We start from the raw sequence: 26,892 nt of genomic DNA, 5'->3' as shown, positions 1-26,892 counted from the left end.
AGGTCACATTGTTGTGCTCTACATATAGATTAGCTACAACAGAAAAGCATTGGATTTGCAGCCTCATATTCTCCTTGTACTGAGGAAGAGTTGGGTGACATGTTCACCATCTCAAGATATTTTCACCAGGTCCAATCTTCCAATATTTTATCTTTTTTTTGAAGACCAAAGACATTTTCTTCATTCGTAAGCATAAACCCCATTCGCTACTCACCAATTCCAGCCTCGCAACTGTTTAAAACCAAATGAATTGCTTGCAAAAAACAAAACCACTGGAGGAACTCAGCAGATCAAGCAGCAACTGTGGGAGAGAGAGAAATTGTTATGTTTCTAGACAGGACCCTACCTTTTCCACCACAGGACCTTTGCCGCCACAGATGCTGTTCAACCTGATGAGATCCTCAAGAAGAAGAGTCCTAACCCAAATTAATTCAGGTGTTAATTTCCTCGACGGATGCTGCCTGACCCGTTGAAATTCTTCAGCACTTTGTGATTTGTTCCTCCAGCAGTTTGTTTTGTGCTCCAGATTCCAGCATCTGCAGTCTCGTGTGCATCTCTAAATTGCTTGACCACATCTCCACGCAAGCACCCAATTTGTTATCTACATCTCTGTATCTTTGTAGAACTTTGTCCCTGTATCAACTCACAGGCTGCTGAAACCTTCATAGCTGCCTGGTGTCTTGAGTATACTAGGGCAACACTTGGTTTCACAATAACTGATCTGTGGCCCAATACAACGCTGTCTTTTTGTGTGAGAGTAGATAAAAAAATTAAAAGATCAAAGTAAGTTTATATTTGAGTCCATTGCAGGTTCACTTCAGGACTTCCATTTAAAATTAAATTTGTGTATGGTTTTAAACTGAAGTTAGCAGTAGTATAAATCGGTTTTAAACTGAAGTTAGCAGTAGTATAAATCGTCAAGTTACTGCTTTGTAATTTGACCATACAGAAGCAGATCGCCTTAGATCCCTTTTTTTGAGCTAGTACAAGTTTGAAGAAACAAAATGGAAATAATGCATATGATATGCAATGTTATGAATGGCAAGAAATGTTAGGAAAGATAAGTAAAAGTTGTGTCATGCCAATATATAAACTAAGGATTCATTATAACTGGGGTAGAGAATGCCCCGGTCTGAAATCTGTACCAACAATACTCTAACATCTTTCATAATGACTCATCACCATGAGACCAAATGCCTTAACTTAAAAGGAAAGTTTACAAACGTTTTCCAATGGAAGTGAGATGAAATGACATCTCACCAAAATTTATAATAATAATAAAGACAAAGTTAAGTATGTTAAAATTCTGGGCCATCACTTTGTCAAATGCAAATCATTGTTATAATATCTGAAGACAATAATGCAACACTAGATGCCTGCTGTTCTATGATGCAGTTGTGAAGAAATTTACAATTATCCCCCAATTGAACCGTCCTCCCACCAGCTAGAGCACGATCTAGACCTCATTGAAGACCTTTAAACTATCTTCAATCTTTAATCAAACTCTATCAGACTTTATCTGGTACTAACTGTTATACTCTTTATCCTTTATCTTTACACTGTGGGCAGCTTGATTGTAATCATGCATATTTTTTTCTGTGACTGGATAGCATGCAACGAAAAAGCTTTTCACTGCACCTCGGTACTCTTGACAATAATAAACTAAACTAAATGATATTGCACAAAAAAATGAATGCTCCTTAATTGAGCAAGAGCAGGGATCAGATGATTTGCAGTAGAGTTTTATTAGAATTGAACAGCATTTATAATATTGTGCTTGGCACTATTCTCACTTACTGGCACCTATCCCAGTGAGACTGCTACATTGGAATTTGAATTGTTGTAGGAAAGAACTGCAGATACTGGTTTAAACTGAAGACAGACTCAAAATGCTGGAGTAACTCAGTGGGACAGGTAGCATCTCCGGATAGAAGGAATGGGTGACGTTTCTGGTCAAGATCCATCCTCAGACTGAATCAGAGGAGAGGGAGATACAGAGATAAAGAAATGTAAGACGTGGAAACAAGACAAAGAGGATGACGTTCAAGGAAATTGTAGAATAGATCATTGTTAGCTAGGATAAGGTAACAACAAAGCATATAATATGCTTTATAGAATTATAGAGGTACTTATATGGACAAGTGTTGCATCTCCTGTGGTTGCAGGGGAAAGTACCTGGGGAGGGGGTGGTATGGGTGGGAAGGGATGAGTTAACCAGGTGATGCAACACGTGACCATATACCTCCCCCCTCGACTGTCCAAGGACCCCGACAGTCTTTTCAGGTGAGGCAGAGGTTCCTCCTCCAACCTCATCTACTGTATCCGCTGTTCCAGGTGTGGACTCCTATATATCGGTGAGACCAAGTGCAGCCTCGGCAATCATTTCGCTGAACACCTCCACTCAGTCTGCCTAAATCTGCCTGATCTCCCGGTTGCTAAACACTTTAACACCCCCTCCCATTCCCACACTGACCTTTCTGTGCTGGGCCTCCTCCATTGTCAGAGTGAGGCCCAGCGCAAATTGGGCGAACAAATCCTCATATTTCGTTTGGGTAGCTTACACCCCATCGGTATGAATATTGACTTATCTAAGTTCATGTAACCTTTGCCTTCCCTCTCTCTCCATCCCTCCCCCCTTACCAGTTCTCCAACAAGTCTGACTGTCCTTGCTTATATTTTATCTGATTGCTTTGATGTTACCTTCTCCTAGCTAACAATGATCTATTCTACATTTTGCTTGATCTCTATCCCCTTTGTTTCATTTTCACGTTTCATGTGTTCTAATCTCTATCTCCCTCTCCCCTGATTCAGTCTGAAGAAGGGTCTCAACCCGAAATATCACCCATTCCTTCTATCCAGATATGCTGCTTGTCCGGCTGAGTTACTCCAGCATTTTGTGTCCATCTAATGTCAGGGTGGCTGCAAAGGAGCCTTGCAGCCACAGGAGGGGCAATGACTCCTTGCTTTCCAACATCAAATGACCCAAACAGCTCCTCCACTTCAGTGTATTGCATTTAATGCTCACAATTTGGCCTCTTTCACATTGGAGAAACCAATCACAGACTGGGTGAATGCCTTGAAGGTCATTCTTAGTTACTCTGTAACAGTGATATTTGTCACTTTAACTCTCCATTGGACTCCCAGTGTATTAACCTAATTAACCCCAGTGTAAGATCAAGGAAAAGCACGTCATCGTCTTCTTCTTCTTCTTTCGTGTGGCTGCACAGCCTATAGTTGTAGGACAACTTGTTCTATTTGATCTTCTGTTTGTGCACGTTGAGTTGATTGCATTAGTCGAAACAGGGCGGACCAAGTAAAGGTTGCAATCTTCCACCCCACATCATCGTCCATCGGAGCAGACTGCAGTCTTACCAATCAATGTTGAATTAAACTATTTTAGTTACTACCATTCTTTTTCTCTCTTTATTCCTTAACTCTCACTTCACAGATGTGGCTAAACATTTATGTTTCAAATTATTTCTATTACTGTCTCTTCTGCCTCTAACAGAGAGCTATTAATGAAATGTTCACCTTGCTAACTTTGCTCTGCGCTCCACCACAGAGATACTCTTTGATCTCTCCACCCATGTCCCCCCCGCCCTCCCCTTCCCCCTCACACCTCCAACCTGAAATACGTTTGTTTCCACATTTTTCCCGTTCTGATGCAGGTGCATAACCTGAAACGTTGACTTTGCTTCTCTCTCCACTGTTGCCGCATAACCTGCTCAGTAATGGCAGCATGTTATCTTTGTGCTTCATATTTTCAGCGTCTGCAGTTTGGCTGTTCTAACCCCATTCAGGTGTGGTAACGGAAAGGTAGAAACTGTACCAGGTGCTCAAGCAACACCTTGTCTCATGCATCGTGAGGGATTGGCAGCCAATAAATAGTTCCCAGAACTTAATGATATCCTGATTACAGAATTGAGTTGTAAATTTTGTGAAAGCAAATGTCTTCTGTTCTTGAATCACTGCTCTGAAATGTGAAGAAATGAGGGCTGACCACCTACTAGAGTGGCTATCCTGTGACAAAGTACGAAACTTGAATCCATGAACTGTGATGGGATCTTGAAGACTCCTTGTCTTAAATCCTTACAGGAACTACACTTGCGCACCACACTTGTTTATCTGGCAAATATATTTGATTCCAATCACCTGAAACTATCTATGCTGGGAAATTTAAGCAATGTGTTTGAAATGGCAGAGAATCACAGCTTTTAAAGAGGAACTTCAAGTTAGTAAATAAAGAATTGGATGAACATGTTCTCATCTCTTGCATCAATCTCTAATGTTGAGAACAAAGTTGTTGATCACATGTGCTCTAAAATAATATCGTCCCGTCCAAAATCAACTCTCTCAAAGATTAATTGCCTCTGATTCTGGTCCGTTGAAAGAAAAGCAGTGGATTTGTAACCCATTCTCATTTGTAGACACCAAGACCTCGTTGTTGCCAATATTACAGAACATTACTGGAGCTGACATGTTACAAGGACAAAGTTACACGTTTGAAACATAGTTTTCATCAGCTTTCTGGATTAAGCTCAACACCAACTATCCAGAATTTGCAATCAACACCTGACTGCAATTCTATTATATTTACCTTTGCAAAAGTGGATTTTCAGCAATTACTGCAGTTAAAACCAAACACTAAAACAGATGGAGCATTGAGAAGATGTTCTGAGCGTCCTTGTCTAACATTAATCCAGATCAAAAGCACATAAAGCTCATTAGGAAATGATAACTGATTCATTTTTGTGCCTTGAATTTTCCGTAATATGCAAATATAGTATAATCATGAGAGTGCTTGATCTTGAGATGTGCTTTTGTAAAAAATAATTTTTGATCAGCTATTTGAGAATGGAAAACTTATGTAGAGTAAAACCTGCTTCTACAATTCTACCAATTAGGTAGGAATTACAATTAAAAAAATGAGCATGCTCACTACTTCAACAAAAAATTATCATTAACTGGGTATTGTTAATTGTGTTAAATATTGTTAACTGTTAAATAAGTTCCATTAGTTTCAGATAATGGAACTTAAAGAAATCCAAATGAGTGCACCTTCATTTAATTTCAAGCTTTAATGCAGAAATCTAGTAGTAAAGTCAAAGGCAATAATGATTGGAACTTGTCATTATTGGACCATGTCAACTGGTATCAGGAAGTTTGAGAAACACTATTCAAATAATTTTTCGATAGGTCTCTAGCTTGATGTTAGGTCTTGTTAAATTATCACCACTGAATTTGCTAATCTATATCAGCTAATGAAACGATGAAGGAGAATTGTTCAGAAACATTAACTCTCTCTCTTCACCAATATTGTTGACCATTTTGAGCATTTTCTGTGTTTAATTGTAGATTTTAAGGATCTGCAATTCTTTGCTTTTTGATTGCTGTTGATTTCACCATCGCCTCTCCTCCTGGAATGTTTATCTTGAAAAAGCTATACTGGTTTTTCAGAATTGATTTCTATTTGGCTCTTTTATTTGATTCACGTTCACTGATATCTGTTTCCCTTCTTATGTCTGATGAGATCTGACAAAAAAAAATTACTTCCATCACCAGTTCTGAAAGATCTTTGACCTGGAATGTTGCTCACATTCTCTCTCTGCAGATGCTGCTGAACCTTTGACTATTGCCAGTTATTTTAATTTCAGGATTTTGAACATGTGTATTTTTTTGGTTGTTCAATCTAATTTTATTGCCTGGTTATGAATCATGTCAATTTTCATGGTATGGCATGGTACTATATTTGTCACATGTACCGAGGCACAGTGAAATTCATTTTTGTATACAGTTCAGTGCAAGCATCACTTTCATAAGCACTTAGATACATACTAGATAGGCATATCAGGTACAGTACAAGTGTATAGCAGTAGTACACTGAAACAGTCTACAGAGTCGCCAGTTTTCAATTCCTAATTCTCACTCAGTAACCTTTAAATCTCAATGATCCATGGCCATGCTCCAATCTTAACTTCATGGGCGGGTGTACCTTCAGCTGCCGTGACCTGTGAGATTTCCTTCCTTAACTCTCCCCCTCTCGGCCTCACATTATTATTTTATGATTCTTGTTTCAACCTACAGGTATCTCTTCAGCCTTATGATTACCCATGTGGTGTGGCATCATATTCTGATGACAAATGTTCATATGTAGCACTTTAGAACGAGTTGTTACATTGAAGGTGCTAGCTAATAAAAGTACTAGGTATTATTGTTTTGTTGTTCTTCCTCTATTACTTTTCAAAGTAAAAGTTGGTGGGAACTGGGCACAACTCTTCTGCAATTACCCAGCTTGCAAATGATGACATGATGCAGAGTAAAATAACTTTAAAAAATGCGATTAAACTGTGAAACAAGGCAGACAAAAAGTGCTCCAACTCAATAGGTCAGGATGGGTGACATTTCGGGTCAGGACCCGTCTTCAGACATGAAATGTCACGTTTTTCTCCATAGATGCTGCCTGACCCGTTGAGTTACTGCAGCACTTTGTGTGTATCTTCGGTTTATACCAGCATCCACAGTTCCTTTCTATACAGTGAAACAAGGCAGCTCCCATTGCAACATTTACAGTTTGAGAAAAGTGGAACAATTGGCTAACGGTCAACCAAGAAAAATATAAATATAAAGTACAAGAAGGGGTGCAGATAAATATAAATATTGCAGACAAGACACTGGTACACATGTCACTTTCATATTTTATAAATTGTGATAAAGTGTTAGCAATGGAGTAGTTTAACACAGCTATTAGGAAGATGTCCCTTTTGCAATATTACTGAAATAATCAGAGTAGTTTTTGGTTCCAGTAAAACAATTGCCAGAACAAGATGATCATCCTCGCCCATGTTTTCAGTATTACTGCCTGAGCACACATGCACTTTTTGGCAGCTGGCTGCATTATTTCAGGGCAGTGAAGGATTGGAAGCATACGGAGTTCTATCTACTCCTTCCATTTCACAGCTAGAATCTGCCCACGCCTAAACCGGTCCATCTGTCCCTTTGAGAATTTCACCAGAAGTACTGGCATTTCTTTGTGCATTCAGTCTTTGCCAACTCCATTATTTTTCCTTGATACCAGTTCTTTGGATAAGCGTGGCCATGGAAAATGCAATCCGTGGAAATCTTGTACCCTTTATCAAGCAGTCATTTATTCAAATGTGCAAGCCTGCATTTAACTCTTTTCATGCTGATTCCAAAACGTGCTTCAGAACTTCAAACAAAGCCATTTAAAGATCTTCACAGCTCCTGTACCTCTTGGCCTTCCTTTGTAATTTGTCTGCCAGCTGCATGCCGTAATGAAGTCCTTATCATCATGCACACATTGCCTTGCTGACAGCTACTTTCTGTTCAGGTATATTAACTTCTTGACCCTGCTCATCAGATGGTCAAAGCAAAGCAAAGGCATGAGCAATGAATCATGCCCTCCCTCCTTCTCCGCTGTATCATTATCATTAGCTTAAGACATCAGCCTAGCAATAAGATGAACTCCATGATGATCAATTAGTCGCCATAGTTCTGCAAGGTAACTCTTTGAAATATTATATTACCAGTGTAATAGATCCATTAGATTGAAATACATTTCTATCTAAAAGGGCCCTTCTTAGAAAAAGCTTCCAGAATGCAACATTACCTGATCCACATTGTATGAGGTTCTTCATTGACAACTGTTAACTGAGAATTTGCCTCAAAGAGATAAAAATAATCACGCATGGCAATCATGTGTAATTTCTCAAAAATGTGATTTTTTTTTTTTTTCCATTGTGTATTTCCTGCATTATTCCCTTATCTCTCATCTCCACTATCTTACTTCTCCAAAAGTTTGCCTGAAAGAAACATTAACCATCATGAAAATGGTTTACAAAACTTCTTCCGATTTGAGGGAAAAGAATCACGTCCTGGTATTTTTATGATTAATCAGCTCGTTGCAGGTGATGTATTTTTGATGGAATGATTCTTTTTAATATGAAAATGTTTGTGAAAATTGAGTTTTTGTTATGACATTAGCAACCTAACCAAAATCCTCTGCTCTATAAAAACCTTATATAAGCTTTATTGTCTGCGTAAGTATTATCATGGCGATGATTTTATAATCTATACTCGAGGAGGAAGCAGAGTTCTTATTGTATATTATATCAAAAGATGGACTTTACTAGTAGTGTAGTACTACTTCAATTCTGCAGTTTCTGAAATAGAGTTAAGACCCTCCTACTAATTAAAAGGTAAGAAAGCTACCAACTGAGCCTTAGCAGACATTTTGAAAAATGCACCAATTTTCATTAGTTGGCACCTTTAAATATCTTGAAGATACAATAAATTTCAGATGCTGTAATGTTGAGCATAATTGAAAGTGCTGGTGGAACTCAACAGGTCAAGCAGCATCTGTGGAGGGGATTGCTAGGTGATGTTCCATGTCAGAACACTTCTTCAGACTAAAGAAGAATCCTGACCTGAAACATCACCTATCTATTCTCTCCACAGAGGCTGCCTAACCCTTTGAGTTACCACAGCACTTTGTGTTTTACCTTTAAATATCCCCTCCAATTCTTATGGAGACTGACACTAAAACGACAAGGGGGACCCTGTCCTTGTTACGAATAGGGGGATTGGGGGAGTGAGAACGGAGCTGCAGGATATAGTGGAGACCCTGGTGAGAGCCTCATCTATAGTAGAAGAGGGGAATCCCCTTTCTCTAAAGAATGAGCACATCTCCATCACCAGGGTCTCCTCTATATCCCATAGATCCGCTCTCACTCCCCGTCCCCCTACTCATAATAAGGACAGAGTCCCCCTTGACCTCACCTTCCACCCTACCAGCCATCACATACAATCCTCCGACATTTTCGCCACCTCCAACGGGATTCCACCACTGGCCACGTCTTTCCATCTCCTCCCCTTTCAGCTTTCCACTGAGACCGTTCCCTCAGTAACTCCCTGGTCAATTTGTCCCTTTCCACCCAAAACCCCCGGTACTTTCCCTTGCAACCGCAGGAAATGCTACACTTGTCGCTTTACCTCTCCCCACGACTCCATCCAAGGACCCAAGCATTCGTGACATCTATTGTCAAGCATCCACACAGGGCCGGATTTACGTATAAGCTAGACAAGCTTAAGCTTAGGGCCTCGAGATCTAGGGGGGGGGGGGGGGGGCACTTCAACTGCCCCCCTCCCATTCCGAATCCGCCCCAGGGTGTGTTAAACTTTTGAGATAGTGGCGTTGTTACAAACCATACAATCAGTGGCGCTGTGGGATAGTGGCATTGTTAATCCATACCTACCATCGGTGGCGCTGTGCTTGTGATTCCGGATGGTTTGGTGGTGTGGGGGGGAGGGATTAAAATGCAGGTGAGGTATATATTCGTTGTGGAGTGGAATTTGCTCCACAGATCCTTGGATCATTGGAAGTGCAGGACAACAGAAAATGTATGTAGTTTATTTATCCCTTTTCCCTCGCCGCCGAACGGGAGGCCTACCAAATTCGCCGCCGCACCTGGGGCAGACGCACCTCGCAAATTTTTTGTTTGTTGTGAACCTGTCGGGAAAAGGGTGTTTTCTCAACCTATATTTATCTTTTCCCTTGCTCAGATTTCCATCTCTCCTGCTTAAAACTCTCTCCCTTCCTGAGTTGCCTCACAAACAAAGCTTAGCTCAGCTCAGCATCAGGCAGGAGGTAAAGAAGCCTGAAGTCCCGCACAACCAGTTTCACGAACAACTAGTGTCCTACACCATTAGATGCTAGAACAGACCTGCACAACCCTAAAATAGACACAGACTGCTGGAGTAACTCAGCATCTCCGGATAGAAGGAATGGGTGACGTTCCGGGTCGAGACTCTTCTTCAGACTCAAAATCCTATCTTAGCAACAGAAATATTATGTCATGTCGCAATGCTATGGATTTATTTTCTTTGTGTTTCGCACTTGTGTTACGCAATGTTTTATTTTTCTTTTATTGTCGTATAATTTATGTTGGTGTTTAGTCTAAATCTCTGTGCCTGTACATGTTCTAAATCTTACCGTACTAGAAAGAGTCTGCCTATGACAATACACTTGACTAGACTGTTGAGTAAAGGAAAAATCACAATACAAAAAGGACGTTGCAACTAACTAAATGAATTGAGAGATACAATGTTCGAACCAAATTCGTCTGAAGGATTTGTCTGTTTACACTGTTCATGTTATCATGTAGTTGGCTCATTTCAACCAAAGTATGAAGATGGGAAAGTTTTGACATTTGTATTTTCCCCACCAGAAATGCAACCCCATTATAAATATCCATCTTCATCTTTACAGTATATTGCATCAGGAAGGCTTGAAGTATTGGTAAGGATGCCTGTCACCCTGGCCCTTCCCTTTTCTCTTTTCTACTTTCTGGGAGACGATGCAGGAGCTTGAAAGGCTTGGACATCCAGACTTAAGGACAGCTTCTTCATCACTGCTATCTGACTCCTGAACCAATCAATTTCTTTCACGCATCCTTCCTGCAGGTGCTGAGAAATGCTCTTCTCTTTACCTCATTCAGTTATTATTTTCTAATATATTTGGAACTATTTTAGATTGCAATATTGCACCAAGATTCAAGACACAGAATGCTGGAGTAACTCATTCGGGATTTAAGGAATGGGTGACGTTCCGGGTCGAGACTCTTCTTCAACGGGTTTTAGATTGCAATATTGCACCAAGATTCAAGATTCAAGATTCAATTTAATTGTCATTCAATTTAATTGTCATTCAGTGTGACCTGATCTATCACCATGCTACTATTTTGCACTTGCTATTGTATCTATTATTGGATTAATCACTATTCTGTGTTCCCCTGTTTACTCTGTGAGCTCCATGTGAACAAAGAATTTCATTGGAGCCTGGTGTGTATGACAATGAATTCATCTGATCCAACCTAATCCAAGTTAAATATATAATTCCAATTAAAATTCTGCCCCAAATGCCCTGTACTTATTGCAATTGCGTTTGACCACTTGGGTATAATCCTAAATTGTCAATAGGAAATGGAGTTTTATTTTTTAAATAATACATTTCAGCCACAAAGACAATGCTGGCTTCATTCAGTGTGACCTGATCTATCACCAGAAAACATACATCAAAATCGTTAGTTGATTAATACCCGAGACATTCATGAGTATGTGGTGCGCAGCTCATAGTGTGGAGAGTGGGAGTGGGGCTGAATTGTACCATCAGCTGTCACATGAAGATCCTTATAATCTCTCCATCACAACTAATAGAATTTTGTATCAGAATAAGGAATTTTGGCCTTGTATAATTTATCAAATCTCTGGTCAGAACTTCTGAAGAGATGGCAATGATTCCATTGTAAGTTGATTGCAATCATATTTATTCACCGACAGGAAAATATTCAACCATGTCCTATAGATATAGATATGCCATTTATTGTCACTATACATGTACAGTGAAACTGAAAGCTGCTCGTACTCAGTGCATACATACAATTTTACACAAAAAAACAAAAAACAGAAAAACAAAAAGAAGGGAGATGGGGGGGGGGGGGGGAAAGGCCGTGCACAAATTCTACGGCGCTACATACATATATACACATATACAGATGGAAGTCCGTGTTGGGCGGTGTAGTCAGTGCATGTGTGGATTTGAATTTATGGTAGATATAATTCTCGGGAAGCAGCTATTCCTGAGTCTGTTTGTCCTGGATTTGATGCACCTATAGCGCCTTCCAGAGGGCAGCAGGTCGAACAGTCCAAACGCAGGATGGGAGCTGTCTTTGGTGATCTTCTTTGCCCTGCTAAGGCAGCGGGAGGTGTAGATGTCCATCAGGGAGGGGAGGGGGCAACCAATGATCCTCTGCGCTGACCTGGTTACCCTCTGAAGCCTCTCCCTGTCTGCCATGGTGCAGCTGCCATACCATGCTGTAATGCAGTATGTCAGCAGGCTCTCGATGGACGAGCGGTAGAAGGTCAGCAGCAGGTTAGAGTCCAGGTTGTGCTTCCTGAGGACCCTCAGGAAGTGCAGCCGCTGCTGAGCCTTCTTGATGACCGCTGTCGTGTTGTCCGTCCAGGAGATGTCAGCCGCGATATGGACGCCGAGAAACCGGAAGGTGTTGACCCTCTCCACACACTCGCCGTTAATGTGTAGGGGGACTAAGTCGGTGCTGTGCCTCCTGAAGTCGACAATGAGCTCTTTTGTTCATATCACTATAATCACAAGTTTAGGCAATTCTATCTTTGCAAATTTAAAAACTTTGGTTTCTTTCTTTGATGTGAAGCAGATAATAAAACATTTGGCTCCTGAATTGATTTGAAATAGCAGGTAGTTGCCTAATTCTAATTTTAGTGTTCTACTTCCTCATTATCTAAACATTAAGCACCACCTCATCAACAACAAAAGCTTTTATTCTTCTCATCAATTGTTCTGGCAAATCATTCTTTTCATTCTCAACATTGATTTGCAACTTGCTTGTGGTTTCTCAACATTGCATGTTTTATCAAAACAGGATGCGATTCTTCCACCTGGAATCATATTTCATCCCACAACATCCTTGTGTCCTTGAGGTTTCTTTGGTGTTAGCTTGCAGCTTTTTCATGTGACTCTAGAGACTTTCTTGGTTTTATATTCTGCCTTCCCATTTGGTCCTGTTGATACACTAATTACTTTGAGTTGAACTTCCCAGCTTTCTCTCACATGACAAACCTCAACTGTTTTCTCTAAGGTCAGCTCAATTTCTCAAAACAATCTGTCTCACACCCTTGATCTAGGAATGTTACAAAATTTTGGATTTAAAAAATCTAGTCTGTAATTTATCCCACCAGATAAAGCATAAAAATAAGTTTAATTTGACACCTAATTCACTTTCATATCTTCAGCATTAAAAAAGTTATGGCCATTTTCATACTTGGAAATTAGCATCTTGTTCCCTATTGACTTTCCATCGACTTAACACAAAAGCTGTGATCGATGACAGACAAAAGCCCATAACTGTCTTAAAAATTAAGAGAACAGAGAGATATTTTCAGTTATTATAGATTGAAGCATTCTGAAACAAATATGAAACAATCTTACTTAGATTAAATTAAAGCAAATAATTAGTTACTTACCTAATCGTAGCAAATTCCAAAATTCAATTACTAGATCTAAACATCTATCAATTTTTTAAGAATATATTAACATTTTTAAATAGTCTAAGTGTCCAAATAACATTCACACAAGAATTCACAATATAACATAATTTTTAAATCTCATTGTCATGGATTTATAGGCCAAATGGAAAGAATTTAATGTTTAATACCTGTAAATTAATGGCCATTTAAATCAACTTGCGAGTTTTTCTGGAATTCGATCATTTGGAACGTTGCAGTTTGCGGTGAATGTATATCCCCATATCGGCAGGAAAAACACTGCTGGTTCGTATGGGGACTAAATCACCGTTTCGCAACTTAAAATGTGAATTAAAGGCATCTTAAGGACCACTTTTATACATAAAATAAACGGCTTTCTTTTACCTGTCCCGTACTTGAAATCCGTCCCCGTTGTCAGCGTTGACGGCTTTTGAAGCTGATTTTAAAATGACTCCAGCGCTGAACTAGTTGGGACATTAAAAAAAATAAAAATACACATAACGCCCATCGGAACGATTCTTCAGCAAAAGCTTGCACTCCAAACAAAAATATTCCAGGGCAAGGTAGGAAAAAAACTCATTTTAACCCAGCCCCCCCCCCCCTCAAAGGCGCCATAATCGCACACACGGCCAGTGGCAGAATAGTAGCGCCGCTGAAGGTAAGTATTGCAACATACCTACTTGATCCTGTAATTTCAAGCACGAGGCATGTTGTTTAGTATTTCTCCTGAAATTAGTGTGAAACTACAATGTTCTATCCATCCATCACGGCAATGCTGACAACACTACTCTTCCTTGATCCTTCTATCTTTTTTCAAATCATTCATTCCATCTCCCAAACACATTTCACTCCCTCCCTCCTCTTGGTTCTCACTGTCTTTGCCATTTCTCCTAATCCCCTTCACTTCCACCCTTCCCTCTGCCCGACTCCCTTCCTTCACCTTTTTCTACCCCACGCTCAACTCTCACATCGACCCTCATGCACCAGCAACTGACAAATATCAATCTTTGGCTGCTGGTGGGGTGTGGACCGCTCGCTTACCCACCTGCAAAACACAAAGTGTTGGAGACCCTCAGAAAATCAGGCAGCATCTGTGGAAAAAATGGACACATGACATTTCAGGCCAGGACTTCTGGTTTATCCAACTGCGTTATTGTTGCACCTGAAGCCTGTTGCTCACTATAAAGAATTATTTCCATATGTTCCCAGTAACCTCCACTGGGAAAATCATTGCAAAGTTTGACAGGAGCAAGCAGACAACATGCATATCTGAGTGCACAATACTGCATTATTGTACATTGTGTCTTCTGGTACTGAATCCCAGGTCAATAGATTATATGGGCTCTAAAGTATATCGCCCTGAAATCACACAGGAAGGATGATTTTCTAATTAAAAACTGGGATATCTTGTTCAAAATGCAACTGGCCTTTCCAATTCACATCCAATCCTGGCCTTTCCACTCACCACTTGATAATGCTGGATCTGTGATTCAATTTGTCTCACACACTCGAGATTACTTTTTAATACAACCATTAATGGTCTAATTACAAAGTTTGGCAGTGACATAAAACTTGAAAATGCAATAAAAATGAGAATAAGAACATATATAGCAGATGGGTGAATTGGACAGAAACACAGCAGATGCAATTTAATGCAGAGAACTACACAGTGATTAATTTTGAAAATAATTAGCGCAGGATAAAATATAAGTAAAACACTACCATATTAAAAAGGCTGTAGGGACAGCGGCTGGGAGGTGTCTGTACACAATTCTCTTTAAAAAGGCAGAATAAGTTAAGCTAGTTTCTTGAAATGGCAGAGTGGGGCCTTAACTTAGAAGCAGAGAGTTCACAATAATTCAGTAAAAACATTAAACCAGAAAGGATCTGGGTTTTCCATAATGATATCCCATTGCTTATAAGATCTAAGGCTTCGTGTGATTCCATGAGAACAAAGGCATTTCCTCTGGTAAATCCATCATTGTGGAATCTGTGGGAGGAATTCAGGTGGGATGTTAATTGCATGTATTAGATGAGATGCTAGAGAGTCATTGAAAAAAAATCAGAATACTGTTGGGGATGAATCAGGACGTCAGGAGTTAGGGCAGGGCTGGTCGAGGGAAAGTTTGGACTGGCTATCTGCTGCTAGCAGAGAGGAGTGAGGAGTGAGATGGTGAGAAGTGAGGGCCAAATAAAAATCTTAAATTGACCTCCAAGTAAAAGTACCCATAATTCAAATGATGTAGCATCTGACTGAGATTGCTTCCTTTGGCTTCACAATTTGCACATCTTCTGTCATCTCCTTATCTCACACTTTGTCTTTTCATCTGTGGCTTTTGTCCAACCATCTTCCAATCAAACACTCCCTGACATCCACCTATCATTAACCCCGCCTCTCTTCCAGCTTTCACACCCCAACTGATGGCTGATCATTAGATTCAAGTGCAAGTTACAAATAAGCATCTAAAGAACAATTGTCCCAGCACCAACCACTCTAATTAAGATTGTGCATCACCGTCAAGTGCGATAGCATTTTTCAAGAATGAGGAACATTGTACGCATGAGGAACAAGCAGTGGTGACAGAAGGGAGGCAGAGATCTGTTGAATGGAGAATTTATTTCCTTCTAACCTCAGTTGATGAAGCCCAGGATTCTGACTGCTCAAATTATACTTACAGTCACTGTAAGTAATGTCAAAGAATAGACGTCATTTTCCATCCTCGCCACAACATGGTAACTTCATGCAAAATAGTGTTTGCCCAATAGACAGTGCATTCAGAAAGTATTCAGATCCCTTCACCTTTTCCCCCCATTTTGTTACGCTACAGCCTTATTTTAAAATGCATTCATATATTTTTATTATCAATCTACACACAATAGCCCCGAATGACGAATCAAAAACAGCTGTTTAGATTTTTTTTGCAAAGTAATTAAAAAGAACTAACTGAAATATCATATTGACATAAGTATTTATACCCTTTGCTATTCACAATTGAGCTTGGGTGCATCCCGTTTCCATTGATGATCCTCGAGATGTTTCTACATCTTGTTTGGAGTCCACCAGTGGTAAATAAAACTGATTGTACATGATTTGTAAAGGCACACACCTGTCTATATAAGGTCCCACAGTTGACAGTGCATGGCAGAGCAAAAACTAAGCCATGAAGACGAAGGAATTGTCTGTGGACCTCCGAGACAGGATTGTGTCGAGACACGGATCTGGGGAAGCGTATAAAACAATTTCTGCAGCATTGCATGTCCCGAGGATCACAGTGGTCTCATCATTCTTAAATTGAAGAACTTTGGAACAACCAGGACTCTTCATAGAGCTGGCCACCCCAGCCAAACTGAGCAATCGGGGGAGAAGGGCCTTGGTCAGGGAGGTGACCAAGAACCCAATGGTCACTCTGACAGTGCTCCAGAGTTCATTTTTGGAGATGGGACAACCTTCCAGAAGGACAACTATATCTGCAGCACTCCACTTTATGGTAGAGTGGCCAAACAGAAGCCACTCCTCAGTAAAAGGCACATGATAGCCCACTTGGAGTTTGCCCAAAGGAACCTAACTGAGTCTCATACCATGAGAAACAAGATTCTCTGGTCTGATGAAACCAAGATTGAATTCTTTGGCCTGAATGCCAAGTGACATGTCTGGAGGAAACCAGGCACCGCTCATCACCTGGCCAATACCATACCTACGGTGAAGCATGGTGGTGGCAGCATCATGCTGTGGGGATGTTTTTCAGTGGCAGGAACTGGGAGACTAGTCAGGAAAGATGAATGGAACAAAGTACAGAGAGATCCTTGATGAAAACCTGCTCCAGAGCATCCTGGACCTCAGACTGGGGGCAGAGGTTCACCTTCCAACAGGACAACGACCCTAAGCACACAGCCAAGACAATGCAGGAGTGGCTTCGTGACAAATCTGTGAATGTCCTTGAGTGGCCCAGCCAGAGCCCCTACTTGAACCCAATCGAACATCTCTGGAGGGACCTGAAAATAGCTGTGCATTGACGCTCCCCATTCAACCTGACAGAGCTTGAGAGGATCTGCAGAGAAGATTGGGAGAAATTACCCAAATACAGGTGTGACAAGCTTGTAGTGTCATACCCAAGAAGACTTGAGACTGTAATCGCTGCCAAAGGTGTCTGAACAAAGTACTGAGTAAAGGGTCTGAATACTTAGGTAAATGTGATATTTCAGTTATTCCTTTTCAATCACTTTGCAAAAATTTCTGAACACCTGTTTTCACTTTTTTATTATGGGGTATTGTGTGTAGATTTCATGATTAAAAAAATGAATTTAATCCATTATAGAATAAGGCTGTAACATAACAAAATGGGGAAAATGTGAAGGGGTCTGAATACTTTCTGAATGCACTGTACGTACCTGACTTTAACTTCATTAATGATTCTGTCCCACTACTCGCCCCTGCAAACTGGTTGTCCTGTTAATTTGACATGAAGCGTCATGTTTTGAGCTCTGTGGGGCCCTGCAACATTCACCTAGTTATCCAAGTACAGAAGCATGTTTCATAGCAATTAAATACCTACTCTTGTGACATTAATGTGCTTGAATTCAGAAAGTTCACACCTTTCAAACTTCAGTGCATCCTAATGCTTAGTTAAATCAAAAAGAATAAGTAGAATTAGGGAATTGGTTTCGAGATGTTCCATGGTACCAAAAGTGCATTCCTATTGATATGCCTCCCACGTAAAGCCCATACACAGTCTGTGGTAAAGAGAAACTGTCTCAGAGACTTACATTTATAAATGAGTCACTTTCAGAGAGGACGTTCCAATTAGACCTGCAGCAGACATTTTGGAGCTTAAGGAAATTCCTCCCAAACTGCTTCACAGAATATGGTCACCAAATTGCAGAGCATAGAATGAGCAAAAAATGAGCTGGCAGGTTAATCCAGAGCCCACCAGCATTGCCTCTTCAAACCCAAGCCTGAGACCAACAGTGCCTCCTCTCAAGGCAAGGGTGAACTGTTGGGAGAAGCATGAGATTGCCACGCCTACTTCTTCAAAACCAGGACTGAGCTGCGGGAGAAGTCGTAGATGCCAGCCCCACTGCACATGTGCCCTGACAGCAAGGGACAGCACCCCCTACGATCCTGAACAGTAAATAAAATAGGTCACCCTATTGCAAGTGTTGGTGTGGTCACTGCCGATTCCGGCCTCAGCACCGAAGCCACACTGTCTTCAACACACTTTGTTACCTTTTCGATAGAACTTTATTTATCCCAGGAGGAAAATTTAACCAAATTCAATCAAATTGGTGAGACGGGATCTGTCCCAGGTAAAATAATGTTGGCATACTCCGATTAGTTTTTGCCTTTTCGTGTGATCAATTAGCTTCTCCATCTGATTTTTTTTCCAGCATTTACACAACCACTGATGATAAGCACACCTGGGCTTCAGTTAACAGCTGCCTTTCTTGAAAAGGAGGGCCACAATTGTTGTCCTCCAGTCATCTAGTACCTCACCTGTGGTCAGTGGAGGTTTAAGTATCCCATCCTGAGCTTCTTCAATCTCTTCCTTACCTCAGCCTGGGATATATCCCAATTGATCCTGGGAATATAGGCTGCCAAGGCATCAAGTACGTCCTCATTATTAATGGAGACCCACACTGAACTTTCACCTTCCCCTTCACTGAATTCTTCAACCACAAAGTCTGTTTCCTTTGTGAATACCATTGAAAAGTGTTCAATTAGGACACTCTTGTACCTTCTGACTACATGCATAATATGTCCCGGTTGTTCCTAAATTAAATTCCTAAATTACCTATTAGCTCTTAGCATATTTATAGAACACCTTCAGATTTACCGTAATCTTGTCTGTCAGTAATTTCTCAAGACCCTTTCATGCCTTCCTAATTTCCATTTTAAACACCTCCTCGCACTCTTTATGCTCGTGACAGACCTTCTTCTTGATTTGTTCTCCATATCTGCCAAATTGCTTTTTTTACATCTGGATTTTTTACACCCAGATTTTTACATCTGGATATATTGTCCTTGAACTCTTGTTTATTTTTTGTCCTTTGAATGCTTCCCACTATGAAAATATAAACATTTAACATCCTGCCTCACAAAACATATGTATCCTGGGGAAGTATGGTGCTTATTTATATTTGTGTTATAATAGGTTTGTGGGTCAGAACCTAGCTTCAGTTACCAACATCTGTTTCAGATACAATCTGAGATACAAAATAAAAGTGTCCTCTGATAGGCTTTTTGTGGGACAAAAAAAGAATGGAGTTACTTTATGCAGGACAATAATCACAGGCTATCAGTTCATTGCAGTAGGCCATTTAAAAGATTTATGTAAGAAGGTTTAAAAGATTTACTTTGGAAACTGATAAGGCGATCTCATCTATTGATGCTTTTACAATGATCACAAGTGGGCAGTTTGCAGCAGGGGGCTACTTAAGAGATTTGCTTTGGAACTGACAGGGTGATTTCTTCTCTTGATACTTGAACAATGATTATTAAACAATGCAACATCTATTTCTTGTTAATTAAAACAACAACTATTTCTCTTCTGGTCAGAATACAATCAAAAATGCCTTGCCTATTAACTTCCATGCATGGGGACACGTCGTCGTGACGACCCTTCGAGGTCGAGGATGATGATTCACGTTCCGTTGTTTTAATGGCCCTCAGGTGGCATATAATCCGGCCTTTGAAGATTCTTCAGCATTCAGGACAGGTAATTCCAGATGTCAGATCGGGCTTTTGTTGTTGCTACCTCTCTTTCCATTTTCTTCTATTTCTACGCATCTGTTGGCTTCGAAGGTCGCTGTTCCTTCTTGGATGATGGTTCGCCAGAGTTTCCTGTCCTTGGCATTGGTTTCCCAATTGTCGGTGTTGAGTTCACATTTCTTCATGCTGGCTTTTAAGGTCTTTGAATCTCTTCTTTTATCCGCCTCTTTTACGTTTACCTTCTTTAAGCTGGGAGTAGAAGGTTTGTTTTGGTAGACGCAAGTCTTCCATCCGAACAACATGACCGACCCATCTTAGTTGGTTCTTGATGACGAAGGCTTCGATACTAGATGTTTTTGCTTCATTCAGCACGCTGACGTTGGTTCTTCTGCTTTCCAGGCTGATATTTAAGCTGCTTTGAAGACATCGTTGATGGAACTTTTCAAGTGTTTTCAGATGGCGTTGGTATGTTGTCCAGGTTTCTGATGAATACAGGAGCATTGAAATCATCACTGCTTTGTACACAAAAATGTTGCCGTCTGTTCGGATGTCACGATTTTGAAAGACTCTCGTTCGAAGACATCCATAGTTGTTCTAGCACACTTCAGATGATGTTGGATCTCGTCATCAAGGTTGACATTGGAGGAGAGGTGACTTCCAAGGTACAGAAAGTGATTCACATTTTCCAGGGTTGTTTCACCAAGTTGAACTGATGGTTCTTTCCGATTTGTCTCAGTTGGTGACGATTGGTAGATAATCTGAGTTCTTGGAGTTGATGGTAAGTCCAAGTTTTGTGTAAGCACTGTTGAAGGCAGTCAGGATTTGTTGCAGGTGATTTTCTGAGAGAGCTGCAACACAGTTGTCGTCTGCTTATTGGAACTCGATGAGGGAGCTCATAGATTTCTTAATTTTGGGCTTGAGACGGGCAAGATTGAAAAGTCTGCCACCTGTTCTGTAGACGATTTTGATTCCTAGGGCTAGGTCATCCTTGATAATGTGGATGGTTGTCGGAATCAAGATGGTGAACAGTGTTGGGGCAATCACGCATCCCTGTTTCACTCCTGATCTGACTTGAAGCGGCTCACAGTTGCTGTTGCTGGCCATGACTGTGGCAAGCATGTCATCGTGGAGGAGTCTCGGGATTTGAATGTACTTTTCAGGACATCCATAGGCGGTAGGAAGCTCCATAAGAATTCCCTTGATACCGAGTCGAAGGCCTTAGTGAGGTCGATGAATGCCATGTACAAAGGTTCAAGTTGTTCACAACATTTTTCTTGTAGTTGACACATTTTGAAGATCATGTCGGCTGTTCCACTTGATGGTCTAAAACCGGCTTGTGTCTCCAGAAGGATCTTCTCGGCTGAAGGCTGGAGTCAGTTGTTCATGATGCGGGCGGGGACCTTGGCTGCCGTTGTTAACAGGGAAAATTCCACAATAGTTTCCGCAGTCGGATCGATCGCCTTTCCTTTTGTAGATGGTAATTATTGCTGAGTCTCTAAAGTCTCCTGGTACATCTTCATTTATCCAGATCTTGATGAGAAGTTGACGCAGTTGGTAATGGAGCAGGTTACCATCAATTTTGTGGACCTCAGTTGGTATTCCATCGAGTCCAGCTGCCTTGTTGTTTTTCAAGGTTTTGATGGCTTACTTGACTTCTTCAAGTGATGGTATTCTGCTGAGGGAACAGGCTGCTTTGGAATGTTGTTGATCACATTTCTGACAAATGATGCAGTTTGATTTAGATCTTCAAAGTGCTCCCTTTGGAATTGATGTCAGCATTGCGATTCAGGATGGTTGACCCATCTTTGCTTTTGAGAGGGGCTTGACCATGAGTGGATGGACCATAAATGGCTTTGGTTGCGTTGAAACTGTTAAGAAAGGATTTCCTGCAGGAACTCAACTCATAACAAGCAATTTAATGGGGAAAAAAAAGTTACAGGAAAAAGGGCAGCATAATGGCAAAGTGATAAAGTTGCGGCCTTATAGCATCAGAGATCTGTGTCCGATTCTAACTGCAAGTGCTGTCTAGATGGAGTTTTTAAGCTTCTCCCCCTGACCGTGTGGGTTTTCCCCGGGTGCTCCGGTTTTCACCCATACTCCAAATATTTGCAGGTTAATTGGCTTTGGTAAAATTGTAAATTGTCCCTCATGTGTTGGATAATGTTAGTGTCAGAGGTGTTCGCTGGTTGACACACTCAGTAGGCCAAAGAGCCTGTTTCCACGCTGTATCTCTACAGTCGAGAGTCTAAAGTAAATCTTAATACCGATGGTTATCTATGAACCCAACTCATTGTAACGTAGCGATGCCCTGTAAAATCAAATGAGCAAGCATCATAAAGTTGCCACGCCCCCTACATTATACCAAACTCATACGCACTGTTCATGCTTTGCAATTACTTTCTATTGTTTTAAAGAAGAACCTCTATGCTTTATTTTAATTTGAAATCTAACAGAAACAATTTGTGTCATAACACGGGCTAATTTAGATGATCATAAAAATAATAAAACTGGAATATTTTAAATGAACATGGATGGCATATATAGACCATGATAGCCACAAATCTGACTGACAACTTAAACAACTCAAAAATAACAGGCTAGTTTTTGTCTTGAACATAACCAAATGAATTAAACTGCAAGGGCAGTAATGTTTCCTCCTCTGCACTGGCCTGTACTCATATCACCTTCACTGTTGGTTTTAGTGCTTCATGCTCCATTTTGCAGCCACTTTGTCACATGTCATGTGGCTCTCTTCCTTCCCCAAAGCTTTCTGACATGCTGTACCTCTCCGCCAGCCTGGTGTGGCTGATCAAGCTGTTCAAACAACTGGAAGACATCAGAAGTTAAACACTCATTATTTTAATTTGATGCTAATCATGTGTTAATGAGACTAATCCTTGCAATGATTCAGGTAATTTGCTTAATGGCTGCATGGAGTCTGTTTTACAGTAATCAGTCACGTTTGATAAGGCATCTGTTGCAGCACAAGCTGTCAGGTGAATGAGGTGGGATAATGCTTGTTTCAGCAAGGATGGCAGGTGATAGATTCCATACAAGCCATGGGTCTATGACTTATAACACAGTCAATAGCTGTTCTTTCCTAAAGTCTGTGTAAAGAGAATAATAAGCAACAAATCAGCATTGTTTTCCCCATCCAGCCATACAGGCCCTACAGCTAGCCCAGGTCATGGCATCATGTCGCCATGCTGTTTCATTTGGATTAGTTCAGAGCTGCAGGCTCACTGGTGACATCCTCCATATGATGGTCTATGGTATAAATTGTCTTACATTGTATTTTGGTAATTATTATAAAACGGGAATAACATGACTTCAAAAACCATTACCATTATTAAAGGTCACTTACCATTACAGATAGTTTTTTTTGTTTGAGTGTAATCGGGCATAGATAATGGTGTCAGAAAATGCCCATTCCTGACAAGAGGCCCAGTTGGATCAAATGACTTGCCTGCCTTCGCAATGACAGCTTCTGGACAATCTCTGATCCTGCAATGCATGAATGGCACGGAAAGAAGGTAATTCATACATTTTCCGCTGTAAAATAGTGACTGGAATATCTAACCATAATTGGTTTCCTACATTAATTAATTGCAATTAGAGCACTGAATCTATGGCTCGGGGTTCCAGGCGAGGAGTGACTATTCTGACGGACAGTGACAGACCCATCCATTTAAAGGTGTGCCTGGGTCTTCATCGTGGGCTTTTCATAGCCTGTGGGACCCACTGCAATTGAGCCTTGGTGAGCCCTTTTCGTCCTTGGTGAGCCCTGTGCGATACAAATAAAAAATTGTATTTTTCCCACAGCAGCGACTACTGAAAGAATGTCACGCAGATTTGAATCAGGTTAAATATATCCACTGTTGATGATCAGATAGTCAGATGCAATGAAGATAGACACAAAAACCTGGAGTAACTCAGCGGGTCATGCAGCATCTCTGGAGAAAAGGAATAAGCGACGTTTCAGGATGAGACCCTTCCTCGGACTGAAAGCCAGGGGAAAGGTCAGATATAGTTTTGGATTCACAACAGTGCAGCAGGTAGTGCAGCTTCTTCACAGCTTCAGCAACCCAGGTTCAATCAAACCCTCTAGTGCTATTTGTATGCAGTCTGCATTTTCTCCCTCTGACCACCTGGGTATTCTGGTGTCCTTTCTCATCCCAAAGATGGGCTGGTTGTTTAATTGGCAACAGTAAATTGCCCCTTAGTGTGGGTAAGGGCAGTTTATGCATGGGAGAAAAAATAAATTGCGGGGAAATGAGAGGAGAATAGGATGGATGGGATTGCTCTGCTGGAGCCAGCACAGATCCGATGGGCCAAATGGTCTACGACTGCATCATTAAAAATAATTTCAAAATCTGATCTTTCTATTTTATTAAAAAAATCCAGCAATAATGTTTCTTCAGTTAACAATCTTATAGGAATGCACAGCTATGACACATAAATTCCTGATAGCGTTAGTGAAAAATAGAATATAATTCTCAGTGTACCTGTACTAATGGTTCTGTAATGGTTCTTAGGCAGCAAATGAGCCACTGAAGTGATATAAATGTCTAAAGTTTGTTAAACCAGCAAAAGAGTGTACACTTTTAGTGGAAAATGACTTCAGGACAACTAAGAACATGCTGATTTATGAATAGTGCCTGGCAGTTATTCAGCCCCTGTCAATAATGTGGTGATACATCTAATGCTTCTCCTTCATTAAACCGACTATCTTCAAATCTGACATGGAGTAAGTTACTCAGATGTTGATCTGGCTGTACAACTGTAGTCGCAACAAATATTCATCATTAATGGCGCTAATAACTGCAGCTGGTTTATTATACAGTGCTTTAACAAAGAAAAATGTGTCCAGCCTCATCACTGGCCTATAAGGGAGACAAAAAAAAATCCCACAAGCTAAAAGAAGAGACTGTTTGAGAACCAGACGCCCAAGAAGTGGGTTTTACCTTGAGGAGAGACAGAAATCAGAGAGAAAGGGGCTTAGGAGAGATACCAGACACAGCTGCAAATGGTGGGGGAGAAATGCACAAGAGGTCAGAATGATGAGAATAGTGTTTTTGAGAACTAGGGGAAGGGGATTGGGGTGTGTTATTATTTGTATTGATTTATTATTGCCACGGTCTGAAATTCAATAAAAAACATAGTTTTGAGTGTAAATCAGGCAAACCATACCCCATATGTGTACAATTAAATTATCCACAAGTATAGAGATACTGCAAAAAAGCCGAAGAAAACAGAGTGCAGAATATAGTGTTACATTTACAGTGCTGCACAGTGCTGGAGGACATTGCAGGGGAAGTGGTGGGTGATATCATGCAATGATTTTGTTGCCATACCAGTAATTATCAAAATAATTTAATTAACAAACAAATATAAAGGCTCAATAGTTCTGGAAGATTGACAATGCAATCTGCTTTAAACTTTTCTCTTTCTGGATAGATCTCCTCTAAATAGCTTTCAATGTACGTCACTGAGATTATGGACCCTTTATTTAGTAGAAATTTTGAACTTTTATTACACTGTAGTTAGATAGAAATCAGAATACACATTACCTCAATTTATCATTCCTAGCCAATTGACACTGGCAACACATAGGTCGTGATTTAAAATTCAAAATCTGAATGGTGGCCGATTAGGAAAAGGGGAGATTCAACGAGACCTGGGTGTCATGGTACACCAGTCATTGAAAGTAGGCATGCAGGTGCAGCAGGCAGTGAAGAAAGCAAATGGTATGTTAGCATTCATAGCAAAAGGATTTGAGTATAGGAGCAGGGAGGTTCTACTGCAGTTGTATAGGGTCTTGGTGAGACCACACCTGGAGTATTGTGTTCATTTTTGGTCTCCTAATCTGAGGAAAGGCATTCTTGCCATAGAGGGAGTACAGAGATGGTTCACCAGACTGATTCCTGGGATGTCAGGACTTTCATATGAAGAAAGACTGGATAGACTCGGCTTGTACTCACTAGAATTTAGAAGATTGAGGGGGATCTTATAGAAACTTACAAAATTCTTAAGGGCTTGGACAGGCTAGATGCAGGAAGATTGTTCCCGATGTTGGGGAAGTCCAAAACAAGGGGTCACAGTTTAAGGATAAGAGGGAAGTCTTTTAGGACCGAGATGAGAAAAACATTTTTCACACAGAGAGTGGTGAATCTCAGGAATTCTCTGCCGCAGAAGGTAGTTGAGGCCAGTTCATTGGCTATATTTAAGAGGGAGTTAGGTGTGGCCCTTGTGGCTAAGGGGATCAGGGGATATTGAGAGAAGACAGGTACGGGATACTGAGTTAAATGATCAGCCATGATCATATTGAATGGCGGTGCAGGCTCGAAGGGCTGAATGGCCTACTCCTGCACCTATTTCTATGTTTCTATGGTTGTTGCTTGAATGACAGTACCCTCTGTTTAAACACTAGGGGTGGGAGGTGTGGTCATGGTGGATTAGCTTAGCCATGGAATTCTGCGATTCAAACACATCTGAAAAAGACTGCTGTGTGTAAGAAATATCAGTCTGCAAGTTTAATTGATAATAACTGTAGAGGCACCAAACATCGTGAATAAACAGTTTCTTTATTCAGCCATTATAGGTTAGATATACATGCACGTTTAGTCCTCTAACACAACGCCATTGTTGCTCCTGTGAGGCTATTACCTTGTGGGCTTGAGTTGGGCTCTTGCTGAGGTGGCAGGACACTCACGCAAAGAGAGAGGAAGAGGAAGGTTGAGAGAGAGGGAAGGTTGACCCGGGGTTTGTTATATACTAAGGCACACCCCTATACCCCGTGACAACTCCTTCCCGCCATTGCCCAGTCACGTGATCCTACCCCCGACTGCCGAGGGTTCGTGTAGCAAGTGGGCTAACCACTGGGTGCCGCCACGATAACCATAAATTGAGAAGCTCGCAAGTGTTGAAACTGACATATTGGGGAGCTACATGCTGCCTGCATTCATACAGTTTGTCTGAATATGTGAAGTGTGAGGGCGAGTAATGGAAGCGTTTCCTCATGGGGAAAAGTTGAGGACAGACGAGTTATCTGATGAAAAGCTGGAGGTCCTGGTGGAGCGAGGAGACAAAAG

Source organism: Leucoraja erinacea, chromosome 1, assembly GCF_028641065.1.
Source record: "Leucoraja erinacea ecotype New England chromosome 1, Leri_hhj_1, whole genome shotgun sequence".
Taxonomy (NCBI): Eukaryota; Metazoa; Chordata; class Chondrichthyes; order Rajiformes; family Rajidae; genus Leucoraja; species Leucoraja erinaceus.
The sequence above is the reverse complement of the archived record's forward strand: the minus strand, read 5'-3'. Positions refer to the sequence as shown.